Below are 5,101 nucleotides of genomic sequence, written 5' to 3'. Positions count from 1 at the left end.
GCTCATAAAGTCCGCTCCGGCGTGAAGCATTTATGAATTATTCGACTTAGCATGGAAAAGAAAAGAAAAGACCTGGCCTGAATTAATGGGTCTGGAAGCCCCATAAATTCGCAGGAATCGTATTGCCGAGGGCTGTTTTGCGCGCGCAATAAAAGGAACATTTATGGCTTTGGCGCGTAAATTGGATTTGAATGTTTTTCAAGCGCAGGCCTTTGAAATAACTTATACAGCGAAAGGAGAAAGTGCTGCTGCCTTAAAGAGGAATGCCAGCCAGGCCGGGGCTCTGCAGGGCCGTGAGCGAGGCCCAGGGCGGCAGCGGAGGGGCTCAGCGTCGAGGCTCGTCGGAAACGGCGCGTCTGCGGGGAAGGGGAGCCGTCGTTCTCGGCCGCGCGAGCCTGGCTGCGGCGGGCAGGTGGCCGGGAGATTCGCTGTCCCTCGCTTCCCGGCCTGGGCGATGCTTTAGCAGGGGTGGCTGGGAGCCGGGGGTGCACAGGCAGCCCCACCCCATGCAGCGGGGTTCGCAGCAGGCCTGTGTTCACCCTGGAGTGGAATGAAGGCAGATGCTGCCCTGGACCAAAATGGGGAGGAAACGTGTGCGATGGCCACCAAACACCTGCAGGAGCAGCGGAGGGGAGCAAATGCAGCCATTTCACTGGGGAAAACCCTTTGGGTCCAGCTGAGGGCAATTCCCAGCGTGGAGATGAAGCAGAGGAAGCACACAGGGCACAGTGGAAAGAGAACCCAGGCTGTCCTAACACCCCGGTGAGCCCCAACCATGGCGGTCCTACCCCGGGGGGGCTCACCCATGGCAGGATCCCAGCCACGGTGGTGCCTGGCTCCCAGAGCCACATGCTCCGGCGACGCACCCAGGCAGCGGGGAAGCCGCTCGTGCCTCCGACCGCATCCAGCCCTCGGGAGCCGCGCTCCGGGGCAGGGTGGCAGCTGCACCGCGTCGACCTGCTCCGGCGTGTCCTGCCACCTCTGCGCCCGCCGCCAGCCCCGGGGGCCGGGGAGCCTGGAGCTGCCAGGAAACGTGGCTGATTCAAGCAGCGGGAATGCAGACACCAGCGCTGCCTGGGCTGGGTTGTTTCTTTTTTTTTTTGCTCCTCCGCTATATCCCGCAAGCTGGCGGAAAGACCCGAAGCAAAGCCCCAGCTCGTAAATCCTCGCCGCTGCCAGAGCCCGGAGGCTTTTCTTCCCTATGTCAAAGCGGGTAATCGAATCCCCTCCAACACGTTTTTAATTAGGTAAGGCAAAGCCTATAATATTCCCCACGGGACGTCTGCCTCGTGCTTGCGCAGGCACCGGGGAGCCGCTGGCTCCCATCTGCTCCCCCCCTTTTTGGGGCTGACGCAGAGCCGCAGCCGGTGCTTTTGCAGCCTGGAAGCACTTAGGGCTCGAGGCGGGAGCCGGCGGCAGCAGGCTGGAGGCACCATCGCCATCGAGAAGCGACACGGGGTGCTTCCCGGGCCCTTCGGGGTGACGGGCCTTGGGGGGAGCGCATGGCAGCGCCAGGCTGGTGCCGGTCCGGAGAAAGACCCTCGCGGGGCGGTCGATGCACGGCTGCCGGTTTGGGCTCGCTCCCCGGTTCGCCGGTCCGGGCTGCAAATCCCATCGGTGCCGCACGCTGCCGGCACCTGAGCGGCCGGCAGGGCCTTTCTCCATCCCCCTCCATGCATTAATAGCTTTTTTTCCCCCCCTCCTTCTCTTTAGTAGGAAAAAATGCTCCCCGCTGTGTTTGTTTCCCAGCAGCATCCTGCTCCAGCATCCCGGCCCGACGCTGCTCAAATCCCTGGGAAAGGCCGGGATGCTCCCGGCAGCGGCAGACGTCGGCACACGGAGCCACTCAAGCCAAGAAGGGCCGGAGAGGAGCCCTTGGCCCGTGCGCCCGGTTTAGCCCAACGACCCGGTTGCCTTCAATCCCGGTCGGGCTCGCGAGAAGGATCAAACCCCGCACCGAAGAGGTAAAACTGGGAATTATACACGGAGGAAAAAAAGAAATCTGGAAACCCCCTGTTGCAATCCAGCGCAGGTTCCCTAAGGAGCAGAGCACCAGGCACGTGGGCTTTCCGTTGCTGCCGGTGGAGAAGCTTCAGCCCGGAGGACGTTTTTGGGTTCTCTGAAAGAGCTGTCTTCAGATCTGGGCTAAATTACGCCTCGGCAGGCTGTCATTAATCAGAAAAGGAGCAGGTAATGTCAGCATTTTTGAACGCCTGCCCAGATTCGGTTCACTCAGCGAGCGGCCGCGGATGCGTGCGGGGTGCCGGCAGTGGGACGCTGTGATTTCCTCGCCGGGCCGGGGACGCCCGGGAGCGAGCGGGCCCTTGGCCAGGCTCGGCGCGAGCGTGGGGACGCTCGGAAGCAAAGCCTGGCCCAAACGCTTGGCGGTCCCGGGCTTTCGCCGCTCGAACCGATCCGTCCCCCGATTCTCGCAGAAAGCAGAAATTCCTTCCCGATGACGCGCGAGCGGGTGCGTTTTTGGGAGGCGCTGGCTGACGGATCCAGGGGAGGGGGCGGTATTTTGACGTCCCTCAATTTTCATTTATATATTTATTTATTTTTGCAGGACAACTGGGTTCGTTTTGCAGCTGCCGTGACCCATGGAGCTTCCTGCGGCGCTGCTTCACGCTCGCCGGGGATCTGGCCACTGAACCAAAAGGCGTTTTTAAAAGGGAAAACAGCACCCTCGTGCCTGGGCTGGTGGTGCATTTTGCAAAAACGGCAGGGCATTTTGCAAAATATATTTGCAACTACTCCCTTTTGACATTTTTGAGGGGAAAAAAAAGAAAAGGAGCGATATCATGGGCTGTCTTGTGCTCCAGCTTGCCCAGATTTTTACACTGGGGTAAAACTGGGCTCCTTTAGGGTCTGCCTTACTGCTGCCTCCAAACGCCCCGGCTGGACCTGCATGCGAGAGCCCGGCGTTGGCACCGGCCGATGCTGGTAGCTGCGTAGAGCAGAGTGAGCCGCTATCAATTATAGGGTGTTATTTAAGGAAAGACGCAGCTTTTCCGTTGCTCAGCTCTCTGCGCTCGTTCCCGCTCGGCGGGAGGGCAGCGGTGGTTTCCAGCTTTAGCAATAGTGATTTCTTCCCTTTGGGGTTTCCGTGGCCCTTCCAAGGCAGGAGGAGCAACTGCGCTGAAACTGCTTTAAACCTTTAAACAGCATCAGCTCACCCCTCACCCAGCGCCGTGAGTGAGCGCCGGGTGCCTACTGCCCCTCGGGCAACATCCAGGCCTTTTCCCCCCTTTTTTTTCCCCCTTTCCTTTTTTCGAGTACCGGAAAGCCCAGCTAGGATGCAAAGAGCCGTTCCCACGGCATCCACGGTGAGCCGCATCCCGACCCTGCTCCGGGGAGAGGGACTCCTTCTCCTGGCACCCAAGCTCTTGCAGTGGCAGTGGTGGGTTTCTTTCCCTTTTTTTTCTTTTCAGGGTTGTGAAACACTTCCACCGAAAACCACTTGGGAAAGCCCAATCCAAACAAAGCCATTAAATTTCCCCAGCTCGGGCCGCCTCGGGCCCCCGCATTGCCGGGGGGGATTTCCCGCGGGACAGGCTCCTCGCACTGTGATTCAGGGCCCGTCCGGTTCTCCTTGAGCCGAGCGGGGCACAAATCCCCCGCTCGCGTTGCTATTCTGCAAAACAGCTGCTGATTTCTGCGTAATCCCCCTCCAAACAGACATGCCGAAATTCCCCAAAATTGGGTTTCTGCCAGGCCAGGCAAGAAGCTGCCCCGCTTCATCTCTCCAGGCAGAGGGACTCCCGGCAGTCTGGTGAAACGCTCGGCCCTAGCGAGGGGCTTGCAGCTGAGCTGGGGGAAAAAAAATTAAATATTTGGATGGATGAAATGCAGAGGAGGGGGAAAAATCCCTCCTGGAACAGGATGGCCCCGAACGATGTTTCTGGGTGCCGGGGAACGGCTGCATCGCGGCGCGGCGCTGGGCTCCCGCACCTCTCGCGGACGGCATTCCCGCGGCTCGGCCGCGCCGGCTCCCGGCTCCGTCGTCGGCTTTGCATCCCGGGCGGCTGGAGAGCAGGGACGAAGGGGGATCTCTCTAGCCCGGAGTTAAACCGTGCACGTGTATAATGAAGCACGGGCTGAGCAGCCCAGCAGCAAGCCATGCTTTTTATTAAAAGCCCGTGCTTTTTATTAAAGACGTTTTTTATTAAACGGGTCAAAATTCCCACGAATTTCCCCCCTCCCCAGGAAACACGCGCGCAGGGAAATCAAAGCCGCCGGAGGCTCCATCGATGCCAGGACGGCGGCGGCTGCACGCGCGTTACGGAGCGGGCCGGCGGCATCGGGGCTGATGAAGGAGGAAAACATCCCAAACACGTCCGTGCGGGTTTGGGCAAGCGCCAGGGCTGGGCCCGGAGGAGGCGGCTGGCGGGCGGCGGGGAACACGGATCCGTCGCAGCTGTGGGGCCGGGGGGAGCAGGCAGGCTCGGCACGTCCCCCCCTTATTGCTGCCACCTCCAAAGGCGCCAAGAAGGGGCTGAACCTTGCAGAAAGGAGGCCAGAAAGGAGAAATCCCCATTGCTTTGCCAGCGGCATTGCCCCTCGCCGGTCCCTCTCCAGAGCCGCAGCAGCGGGGATGGAGTCGCTGGTGCTCGCTGCACCGGGCGCCCGCTCGAATCCCGACGGCTGCCCCCATGCAAGTGCCCAGCATCACATTTTCAAGCTCGTGAAAAGGAAAAATAAAAATAATGAAAAAACCTCATGCAGCAGGTTTCTTCCCGGGGGAAAGCAAATGGCAGCGTGAGCAGTAGGGCAACGCTGCGGTGCACGCAGCCGAGCGCTCGGGGTGGGGGGCAGGTTTGGGGAGCCAGCTCCTGCCAGCCGGCACCGCATCAGAGCGAAGAGATGGTGGCAAAAAAAAAGTGGCCAAAAAAAAATGTGCATTAGCCATGGCCTGGCATGGCCTCGCAGCACAGGCTGCACCGATCCTGCGGCTCGGAGAAGGGCTGGCGCAAGCGGCCCGTCACAGCCCCCCGGGGTTTGCTGCTCTTCCCGGTGCCCCGGGAAACGTCGGTATCAGCTATGGAGAACAGGTCTCTGCCGGTGGCAGCGGGTGCAGGATCCGGTCCCGGGATCCTTTCCC

General features: G+C 60.6%; 1 long non-coding RNA gene across 2 annotated transcripts; it reads left to right on the top strand.

Annotated features, from left to right (window-relative positions):
• Positions 1-849: 849 nt before the first annotated feature.
• On the top strand, positions 850-4,709 carry LOC112989588 (uncharacterized). 2 transcript variants are annotated; one of them, XR_010385080.1, is made up of 3 exons: positions 850-1,247; positions 1,753-2,190; positions 2,567-4,709. It is a non-coding gene; the product is annotated as an uncharacterized LOC112989588 (long non-coding RNA). The 2 variants fall into 2 exon arrangements; XR_003260863.2 differs by lacking the exon at positions 850-1,247 and having other exon boundaries at positions 1,280-2,190; positions 2,567-3,400; positions 4,207-4,709.
• The last annotated feature ends 392 nt before the right edge of the window (positions 4,710-5,101 follow it).

The sequence above is a fragment of the Dromaius novaehollandiae genome, chromosome 25 (genome assembly GCF_036370855.1).
Source record: "Dromaius novaehollandiae isolate bDroNov1 chromosome 25, bDroNov1.hap1, whole genome shotgun sequence".
Taxonomy (NCBI): Eukaryota; Metazoa; Chordata; class Aves; order Casuariiformes; family Dromaiidae; genus Dromaius; species Dromaius novaehollandiae.
The sequence above is the reverse complement of the archived record's forward strand: the minus strand, read 5'-3'. Positions and strand labels throughout refer to the sequence as shown.